This window comes from Bombina bombina, chromosome 10 (assembly GCF_027579735.1).
Source record: "Bombina bombina isolate aBomBom1 chromosome 10, aBomBom1.pri, whole genome shotgun sequence".
Lineage (NCBI taxonomy): Eukaryota > Metazoa > Chordata > Amphibia > Anura > Bombinatoridae > Bombina > Bombina bombina.
In genome coordinates, this window is record NC_069508.1 from 58,632,527 (window position 1) to 58,644,676 (window position 12,150).

A 12,150-nucleotide genomic window follows, 5' to 3' on the forward strand; every position below is an offset into this window, starting at 1 on the left:
GTTTGGGGTGCATGGCTGTTTAGGGGATATGATTGAGATTTGAGAATGAGTTTGAGGGTTTTGGATCACGGTGATTAAGGGGTGAATTGTTTTTAAGGAGATATTGCACTGGGGGTCACAAGTTTAATGGCTCTGTTTAAGTGCACTGCATAGGATTTAGACTTCATTCTTTTACCTAGTGATTTAGCACATATTCTCCAAATGTTAATAGTGGGGGATAAGCCAATCAGAAGCTACACTTCCCTGCAGAATATGTAGGTCTGCTGTTATTTTGACTCTCATACATGCTTTGTAAATGTGTGCCCCCTCGTGAAAAAAAAATGCCCCCCATTTCATTCGTTCTCGAGCCAACCCTGTTTTTAACCCCTTACAGGTGCTGGTTGGTGAGGTGCCATGTTTTCATACTGGGTACGATCATCTTGGAGCTCAGCATTGTTGCATCCTGTGACTAGGGTTGCCACCTTAGCCATATTTTCCTGGACACTTATGAGTTACACATGTTGCAGGGTGTGCAGTGAGGAACATGAATAGTGCTGTCCAGGGATGCAATTCATGTTCCCCTCTGCACACCCTGCAGCATGTGTAACTCATAAGTGTCCAGGAAAATATGGCTAAGGTGGCAACCCTACCTGTGACAGAAGTGATGAACATTCACAGATCTGTGTTGTTTCTGGCATTTTCACAGCTATATTGGGTACTTTAGGTTGGCACACACACAATACATTTTTGCAAGTTTTATTTGCAATTTAAAGTTAAAGGGACACTGAACCCAAATTTTTTCTTTCGTGATTCTTATAGAGCATGCAATTTTAAACAACTTTCTAATTTACTCCTATTATCAATTTTTCTTCGTTCTCTTGCTTTCTTTATTTGAAAAAGAAGGCATCTAAGCTATTTTTTTTTGGTTCAGAACCATGGAAAGCACTTGTTTATTGGTAGGTGAATTTATCCACCAATCAGCAAGAACAACACAGTGTGTTCACCAAAAATGGGCCGGCATCTAAACTTACATTCTTGCATTTCAAATAAAGATACCAAAAGAATGAAAAGAATTTCATAATAGGAGTACTTTAGAAAGTTGCTTAAAATTGCATGCTCTATCTGAATCACGATAGAAAAAAATTGGGTTCAGTGTCCCTTTAAAAAATATGTATAAAAAGGCCACATGAATAATATATATAGCAATGCAGCTACTGCAAAAATGTAAAGCTTCCACTCTCTAAAAAGGTTTACAAACCCAAAGTGCCCAGTGCAGTTGTTATAAAGCAATGTCACTGATTGGTGAATGTGCACCATTTTGTCACAGGGTGCAAGAATACCTCTGCTCTAAGATGGCAGCGCCCAGTATGTGGATGTGTCGCATAACCAACCAGAACCTGTAAGGGGTTAAAGGGACATGAAACCCAAACATGTTCTTTCACGGGCTCAGATATAGAATATAACAACTTTCTAATTTGCTTCTAGGGTCTAATTTGCTTTGTTGTCTTGGTATCCTTTGTTGGAAAAGCATACCTAGGTAGACCCAGGAGCTGCGAGCTAGTTGCTGATCGGTGTCTGCACAAGTATACCTTTTAATAATTAATATCATAAAAATGTGTGAACTTGTTACAAACACAATAGATAGATGTGAACAAATCATAAAAAATGTGGTATAGCACTGAATAAGGATATCGTATCCTGGGATCTTTCAGCAGAGGTAGTGCTTAAAAGAGAGGGAATAGCAGATAGTGACGTCCTGCAGGATGAATAATGGATAAGTGGAAGGTATTGTACTCGCACTTGGTAAAACGATCAACTAGAATATATATGGGGTGCTCTAGTGTGCACTAAAGGTATAATACAATATGACCATGTACATCAAACAACATTAAGCAAGTGTAATAGATACAAACAATAATATGCAAACCCGTCTTTAGACACAAATAGTCACAATTGGGTCAAATATGAAATTTGCTAGTGGTGTCAGTTCTTGCTTCCAATGGTGGTTATGGCCGCTCTCCTCCTCACACAGATAGTATGACAGTTCTAGATAAAAATAGGAAGGCCTCATGTGTAGATCAACAAAACATTTCTAGCCTTGATAAGTAGAAGGTTAAATGGGTACTCACATTTGGTACAAGCACCCTTATGTGCTAGTAGGCTTTTAAACTGTGACAAAGTGGCAGCACCCTCTTTGGAGAAGCTATCTCTTTTTTTGGATACAGTGTACTGGACTACAGCAGACGCAGGGTTCTGGATCCTGATTCCTGGTGTGGGTGAGCTGGTATACCCTTTGATACCAGTCCGCACCTACTAGCACATAAGGGTGCTTGTACCAAATGTGTGAGTACCCATTTAACCTTCTACTTATCAAGGCTAGAAATGTTTTGTTGCTCTACACATGAGGCGCCCCTCTGATTTCCTATTTTTATCTTGGTAGAGCTAGCTCTCAATTTGAACGCTCAGGTATAAAAGTAAAGATGAACCAGGGAAATCAGGTAAGTAGAAATATTTATTATAGTAAACGGAATAAATTGGAAAGTTGATGAAAATTGCATTCTCTCTGATCATGAAAGATAAAATTGTGGTTTCCTGTCCCTTTAATGTCCCTTTATCCATAGAGCTGATTAGTCTCTGACATTCTGTAGCTTGACGAGATGCTGTAACTGAATGTTGCAGGTTTTTTTCAAACACAAACTAATTTAGAAAAAGAAAAGAAAAACAAAAAAGCAAATACAAAAGATGTTTGTTGGCCAATTCAGATCATCTGCTATGCCGATTAAACAGTAGATATGTGTTTTGCTAGTGCTTGTTTGTGATCTCCTAGAGCTGTTATACGGTTAATTACACTCCAGGGAAGATACTCGTATGTTTGATACATCAGGTTTCCTGTGCTGCTGGAAACAATGATTTGTGTATTGTTATTATACATCTGTTACTTATAAACAACATAGAGGTGACGTTAAAGGGATAGTCTAGTTAAAATGAAACTGTAATGATTCAGATAGAGCATGCAATTTTAAGCAACTTTCTATTTTACTCCTATTAGCAATTTTTCTTTGTTCTCTTGGTATCTTTATTTGAAAAAGCAGGAATGTAAAGCTTAGGAGCAGGTGGTTAAGTCTAAATATAGCCACCAATCAGCAAGCACTACCCAGGTGCTGAACTAAAAATGGGCCGGCTCTTTAGCTTACATTTTTGCTTTTTCAAATAAAGATACCAAGAGAACAAAGAAAACATTATAATAGGAGGAAAATAGAAAGTTGCTTAAAATTGCATGCGCTATCTGAATCATGAAAGTTGAATTTTGTCCGAACTATCCCTTTAAGCAAAACTTTTTTAAAGGAACAAATGCATGGAAAATAGCTCCTTTGTGTTAATTTTTCTATATGAATTTTTTTTTTTTAACATTGAAACCACATTCCATAAAAACAGTTTACATGGAGAGTAGACCTGATTATCTTTACCTATAGAAATGTCAACCATACAAAAAGTGTTCAGAAAATAAATCCCCTGGGTACTCTAAACGTATATCTGGAGACCCATCTTGAGGGGATATATATACAGTCCCAAGAATAAGCTCCCTCCGAAGAATAACAGTCCCTCCAAAGAAGCGCATCCACGCATGCGCGAAACGCGTCAGGCGTTCTTCACTGTGACCGTGTTACTTTACCACTGATGGACTGTACAATAAACTACTTGTTTTCAGCATAACTACCTTTTGAGCTAGCGCACTCGTGTTTCATATCTTTACCTATACACAAAAATACTTTCTTATCATATATCTGTGTACACAAAGTCCAATATTTAGCGCCTGATTTAAAACAATCCCTGAGAGGCCTCATAATACTGATGAGGCATCTTATAGAATCTTACCAGACCTAGAGATCTTTAAAGAATCAGGCCCTTAGAGAGAATAATTGAAAATTAACATTTTAGTATCTATTATTCCCACCTCCACTGGGAATGTGATTTATTTTGGTGACTCTTGTTTACATAACTTTTCTGTACCCATTATTGCATCATTTAAATTTTCAGTATAGGTGGTGGTTATAGAGGGCAAAACCAGCTATTTAAAGGGTCAAGTCAAAATGAAAGTTTCATGATTCAGATAGAGCATGCAATTCTAAGCAACTTTCTAATTTACTCCTATTATCAAATTTTCTTCGTTCTTTTAATATCTTTATTTGAATCTAAGCTTAGGAGCAGGGCCATTTTTGGTTCAGCACCTGGGTAGCGCTTGCTGATTGGTTGCTATTTTTAGACACCAATCAGAAAGCGCTACCCAGGTGTTGAAGTAAAAATGGGCCGGCTCCTATGCTTACATTCTTGCTTTTTCAAATAAAGATACCAGGAGAACAAAGACAAATTGCTAAAAACAGTAAATTAGAAAGTTGCTTAAAATTGCATTGTCTATCTGAATCATGAAAGTTTAATTTTGACTAGACTATCCCTTTAAATGTACATATAAAATAATAGTTTTATGTCCCATAAAAAAAAAAACACAAGGACCTACATAAAGAGTACAATTACTCTTTGATTAATATTAAAACAGGGATTATTTTATTGTCTGTTGCAGCAAAGCCTCTGTTGTAGGCGATGATGTGATGCATCAGCAGATCTATCTAAACAAAATACCCTGGGACCTGTTTTTTTTCCCAATTCAGCAGCTACAGAATCAGAAATAGTATCATGCTGGCTTCATGTTATTGAGTGTCAACTGTGTTATAAACCCTCCAAGAAAAGAAAGAATTAGTTTCACCACATGCGCCATACAAAACGGAGCTGGCATTTCAAACTCAGTAAGCTGGACTGGGTTTTTAACTGTTTGGGCTAATATCTAAAAGGAGTATTGTGGCCAATGGCAGGTCAGCAACTTTTGTTGTTGTGCAGAAATGTCAAAGGGACATTAAACTCATAGCATATATCAGCTATTAAGCACTGCATTGCAGTATAAATATTTTAAAATAATACACAAAAACATGAACATTTATGCCATAAACCCTGTTGAGATCTGTGCATATCCTAAAAGGGCCAATTAAGTAAAAATAGTTTGCATAAAAAAATGTTTACAAATTGCTGGCAAGTATTTTAAAATAATTTTCAACAATAAGCAAGATTAGTTACAGAGCCATGCTGTCTGGAGTAGTCTGATCCACCCCCCTTATCAGTGTTTATCTACAAAAACACAGGCATTGTATTTCACAGCGGCTTATTTGCGTCTAGGCATGCTTCAGCAGATGAATGTGCCCTTCTGCATTCTACCAAATCAAAGGTGGATATAGATGCAGCTATAGAAGGAAATGTGTAGGGGGGGGGTTAGAGCTTTACAATTCAGAAACTTAAAAGAAAGGGTAAATGGCAAGACACTGCAGTATACATTTGCAGGTAAAGTAATTAAAGTACATATTATTATATTTTGTCTCTATCCCAACTTGTTGTATGTCCCTTTAAACTTTCACGATTAAGATTTAGATTGCAATGCTAAGAAACTTTTTAATTTTCTTTTATTATTAAATGTATTTTGTTTGTTTGGTATCCTTTGCTGAAAAGCATACTGAGGTAGGCTCAGGAGGAGCAATGCTGTCTTGGGACCAAGCTGATGATTGGTGGTTACACATAATGTATATGCCTCCTTTGGAAAAAGTTTGTTAATTTTTCTACTAAACTCATCATTAAAGGGATATGAAAAACAAAATTTTTCTTTCATGATTCAGAAAGAAAATACAATCTTTAACAACTTTCCAATTTACTTCTATTATCTAATTTGCTTAATTATCTTGGTATCCTTTGGTGAAGAAGCAGTAATGCAGTACTTGGAGCTTGTTAATTTACTGTGTGAGCCAATAACATGAGGTGTATGTGTGCAGTCACTAATCAGTTTCTAAGCCTACCTATGTATGCTTTTGAACAAAGGATACCTAGAGAACAAAACAAATGAGATAAAGGAAGTAAATTAGAAAGTTGTTTAAAATCACATGCTCTGTCTGAATCATGAAAAGAACACATTAAAGCATTTTCATTTTGCATTTGTATGTCCCTTTAAGATGAACAGGAAACCAGTAATCAGAAATGCTAAATATAAAGCTGCAATGTGTTTCTCAGATAAAATTTACAGAAGTGCATTTCATCAGGCTGAGAAACTTTTATTTTTACACAATTGCTTCATTTGTGGTTCCTGACTACCTTGAATAGTGGTGTTCTCATTATAGCTGAACCAGTGCATAGGTGAAGTAATCAGCTGATCAGTAACCATGGTAACTAACCTGCTCTCACCCATAAAATGATTATTTAGTCTGTGCACTGGTTCAGCTATAATCAACACCTGGCTTGTTGGGGGTACTGTACTTGAGGACTGCAGTTGAGAAACAATTTTCTAGACAGTTGTTTTGGGGTCATACCAGGGATCTGTAAGAAAGGTTACAGTGAGCTCACAGCATGCTCTGAAAGGGATAGAAAGGTCAAAAGTAAAATGTGCATAGGTGCATTTAAGTTTCAAATAGAAGAAACATAGCATTATTCTTCCATTAGCAAAAATGCTTTTGGTAAAAGTTATTACTATTTTTCAGTGGCATATGTACATATGCTGTGAGGACCCGTGCACCCGTATTCTAAAACCACACGCTCTCAGAGAGTCAGCAATAACTTATATGACACAAATTAAGCCTTAAAGGACAGTTTACTCAAACATTTTCTCCCCTTTAATTTGTTCCCAATTATCCACTTTACCTCCTGGGATGTATTAAATTGGTTACAATTATTTCCTTTACCCTTATATTGGCATTTAAAATAGTTGTTTTAGCCTGTGGTATCTGCACCTATTCTTAACGTTTCTGGCCTTAGGTCCAAGCTATAGATAAGCTGTGTAAACACAGCCAGCAGAAGAATTTACACTCCCAGTGGGGTATAGAAGAGATAAGGTAATAAAATGTTAATTTTACATTGTTCTTATTGTTTACATTGTTAATATTTAAAGGGACATTAACCCCAAAATTTTCTTTCATGATTCAGATAGAGAATACAATTTTAAACAACATTATTATTTAATTTGCTTCTCTCTCTCTCTCTCTCTCTCTCTCTCTCTCAGGCCGCCTCTTATCTCAATACAGTTGACAGTTTTTCACAGCTAGAGGACATTAGTTCATGTGTGCCATATAGATAAAATTGTGTTCACGCCTATGAAAGGGGAACTGATTGGCTAAAATGCAAGTCTGTCAAAAGAACTGAAATAAGGGGGCCGTCTTCAGAGGCTTAGATACAAGGTAATCCCATAGGTAAAAAGTGTATTAATATATCTGTGTTGGTTATGCAAAACTGGGGAATGGGGAATACAGGGATTATCTATCTTTTTAAACAATAAAAAATCTGGAGTAGACTGTCCCTTTAAGCATCATAAAAGGAATATGGAGCAGAAATAAAGGATCCTTTAATAACCAACAATAAATGCACTTGTATTCAAAGTGCTTTTATGGTAGAAAGGCTATCGATCTTAAATGAAAGAAATTAAACACATGATTACTATAACAAGTGTCAGAGAATACGCAATTGAGATATATAAATGTTTGGGAAAGGAAAAAAAAGAGCAAGACAAGGTAGGTTTAGTAATCTGAAGGAGGTTTAGTAATCCAGAGGATGTGGTGAAATACAATAGGAGTGTCAGTATTAACAGATTGTAGGTAATTATTAATTACAAATGATGAATTCTATAAATATTACAATTAAAAGTAGGTGGATGTGATATTGCAGAGGAAGGGAGGGAAGTGTTTTTTTTCCTCATCACATTTTAAATGCACTTGCAGTAGAAAAAAACCCAAAACATAGCAGTGGGCTGCCCCAATATTATTATTTATTGCAAATAAAACATAGGTGTTGTCTTTCAGAATTCTAAATTATTTAATATTTTAAACACAAAGAAAACCTCTAAATCTGAAGGAGACTAAAGGAAATAATGCTGCACTCAAAGTAAATTTAATGATCATTAATTTATTACGAAGTATTCATTCTTAACACAATTCATAAAACACTTTTCCAAACAAATACATATCATATAAATATACAACAAAAATGTTACAAATTCAAAACTTTTAAAATGACGCACAATTATTTTATGAAGTTTAGTTGTACTAATATTAATTTTCAGATGAAGGTTACGTGGGAGGAATACGTGGTGAAGAAATTTAATTCTTAACCTTTTAATGCCGTTATGACGTTCTATTCCGTCCTAACCGCACCGGGCTTTAGCGCAGTTAGGACGGAATAGAATGTCCTGAAGTCAACGGCGCTCCCAGGATGCAATTGCGGTCTTGAGGGTATGCCTAGCGTCATAGGGATGCCCCCCTGACCCGATCCCATCATTGAAATCTCGCAATCACGTGCATGATCGCCGGATTTCAATTTGTTTACATCGGAACAACGTTAACCCTGTCATCAAAGGGTTAACATTTTTGGTTTTGTTTTGTGATGCTTTATGTATGTTGCTTGTATTATTTTTCTTGTAAGGCGGAAGTTGAGAAGTCAAATGTGGATAAATGGAAGCCACTATCTTTTACAGATGTTGTTTATATTGCCTTATATGAACTATGTCGTTTCACAGACTTTCTGATACCGGGTGAGGCATTATAAACTTAACGAAAAACAAAGCATTGGGCAATCTATACATTTTTAAGACGGTTCATTTTTCTTTGTTTTTGTTATCATTGAAATTGTAACCAGATACCTTACTTTGTCAATTAAAAAATGTCTTATGTAAAATACTGGTTGTATATACTGGTTGTATGTGTATATAATATATAATATATATATATATATATATATATATATATATATATATATATATAAAAGATTACACACACAGCTTATTAAAGGACTATGACACCCAAAATGTTTCTTTCATGAATCAGATACTGCATGTGAATTTAAACAACTTTCTAATTTACTTCTATTATCAAATTTTCTTCGTTAATTAGATATATATAGGAATATCTATTTAAAAATACTTAGAACATATTCCCCTATGTGAAGAACATTGGATTGTGAAATATTTACAGTACATACACAGTTAAGCACTTTATTAAATATGAATATTGCATAAATATGTCTGTAAATACATATAAACACATAATTCTACTGTACACACAAACACACACATACATATACCTACATACAAACATAGTTACCATACACATATTTAGACATGTATATGTATGTATCTCTATGTTAAAGCACTTTGCATGAATCATATATTTAAGCTCTTAAAACATTTTTATGCAATATTTTTTTTTAAATAATTTTCATTAGACAGTATTATTATGAGTGTAAATGTACTTTTAAATGTAATTTTGATGTTTTTTGTGCAACTTTTTAGTCGAGCGTAATAGTTAACCAGAGCTCTGAAGTCATGATATCCCGTTAAATATATTTGCGCTCAGCGAATGCGTTTACATTCAACACGTACTAGCATGCTACTTCCAATGTTCATAATCTGGCCCTCAGTGTGTCTAGTAAGTAACCAGCTGACTTGATTGCTGTGCCGCAAAGTGTCCATAAAATAACATAGGAATTGGTGAAGCTTAAATGGACAGTAAACACCTTGTAAGTACAAAGTGTATCAATTGTGTTTTTATAGAATAACATATCAGCCAAGTCTTAGAGGCCGATTTATGAAAGTGCGAGCGGACATGATACGATGTAGCGTATCATGTCCGCCGCACATCCATAAATGCCGACAGCATATGCTGCCGACATTTATCATTGCACCAGCAGGTCTTGTGAACTGCTGGTGCAATGCCGCCCCCTGCAGATTTGCGGCCAATAGGCCGCTAGCAGGGGTTGTCAATCAGCCCGATTGTATAGGATCGGGCGGATTGATGTCGGCAGCTTCAGAGCAGACGGACAAGTTATGGAGCAGTGGTCTTAAGACCGCTGCTTCATAATTGCTGTTTCCGGTGAGCCTGATGGCTCGTATGGAAACAGGGGCATCAAGCTCCATTCGGAGCTTGATAATTCGGCACCTTAGTCTTTTAAAAATAAATAACATACTTTTTACCGCAATTGTTTTTCAATAGCCAATCTCCACACAAGATTTGCCTTATTTGAAGGAGCCAATCTGAGCTTTAGCCCACAGACCAGAAGGATAGTCAGAGTAATACATTTAGTATACAATGCAATGTTTTGCAGTTGTTTTCTGATAAATACAATTAGGGACATATATGTAGTAGGGTTAGCCTTGAGCAGTCAGCAGGGTTCTTTTCAATGTATGAGAAATAGAAATTGCTCAAGTTTCAGAGCCAAATTATATGAATAGAGGAACAAAACAAAAAAATTATGAAAATATATTGCAAAGTTGTTATGCAAAATTAAAGAATGTATATACACATCTCAAGGGGTTTACTTTCCCTTTAAGAAACTGGAAGGATGGCCCTATAGTAGTGAATCTATATTTCCCTGTAATACAGAGCTTACTAATAGGTGCAGCACATGGTCTGAAATCTCCAGATCTTCTCACACTGCTGCGGAAGTTCCCCTGCTCACTTTTCATCCATGTATGGATAGATGGTTTATATTCTTACAATTCGAGCTGCCACAGAACACTTAAATAGCTTCTGATTCTCTTAACTTTAGTGACAAATAACTATTGAGTTGGTCAACTAAGAGGGCTACTGACAACTTGACTATTTCCAGCATCAACTCAAACTAATTTTAAACCATGACAATGGGCTTACTGTAAGATACTTGAGATCTAGTGCTTAACACAGCTTTTATTCACAACACAAGATAATGAGAAATGCTGAGATATTTAAGAGCTTTAAGATAAGCAAATAAAATATGTAAAATGTGATTATGTATATACAGACAATAATCTGCAAAAACATAGAACTAATGAGTTATACCAGAGATACCTACAGTATATCATCAGCTTGTGCTGTGGGGTTCCATTCTAATTGGAATTATTTTCCAAAAAGCACTGCATGCTTTGTTTTTTTAGTTGGAATCTATTCCAAAATGTCTGCAAAACCCAGGATAACCAATTTTCAAATTGATTTTGGCTATGATAACATGCACTATACCTTACATGAGGACAATTTGGCAACACTATTCCTATCAATAAGAAAATCCTTTTTTTTGCCTGTTTTGTTTTGAGGGGAATTTTTTTGACTGTTTGTGTTGCTTTCCCCCCTAAAAATGTTAATGCACTTGTTTTAAAAAAAAGTAATAAAAAAGTTAAAAAAAAAACAAACACTTTAAACTTGTACACAGATAAAATATGAATATCTACAAAGAGGTGGAAAAGGAAGTGCTAAAAGCTAAATTCTCAAAAACAAAAAAATATTGACCAAATGTTTGGGTGGTGGAAGGGGTATTCAATAAAACTGTTGCTTTAAATATAAAAAACAATGCTTCATTGCAGAAGCCAAATGGCATAAGTACACAATTGTATAAAACAATCTGTTTGCATAAAAACATATAAAATCACATAAAAACATGCATTGCTAGAATGTATTCAGTGTAGATGTTGGTATATTGTAAATTAAAAAACGAATAGTACAGATTCTGTGTGGTTATGAACCAACCGATATATAGAATATATATATAATATATACTATAATCGCATTTGTAACACATCCGTCGGCAGTTACGCACGCATCCTCAAAGGAATGAAAGGCAGGGTGGTGAAAGAATCCAACTGGATGCAGCGTAGGCAAACCTGAAGCCTTTAAAAAAAAAAAAAACACGCAACCACCCACACAAAAAAGCAGCACCCGCGCGACCGCCAGCACAATGTGTAACAAAGAAAACCTAACCTCCCACACAAAGTATTAACAAACACCTAAACCGCAAACCCCCACATCGCAATATAATAAAGTAATTAACCCCTAATCCGCAAATAACATAATTAAAATATTAACCCCGTAACTGCCAACCCTTCACATTGCAATAAACCTAATTAAGCTATTAACCCCTAAACCAACAAACCCCACATCGTAATAAATCTAATTAACCCATTAACCCAAAAACTGCCAAGCCCAACATCACAATAAACCTAATTAACCTATTAACCCCTAAACCGCCAACCCCCAACATCGCAATAAACCTAATGACATATTAACTCCTAAACCTCCAACCCAGTCCACAACGCAAATAACTAATTTAATTAATAAGCACCCTGACACT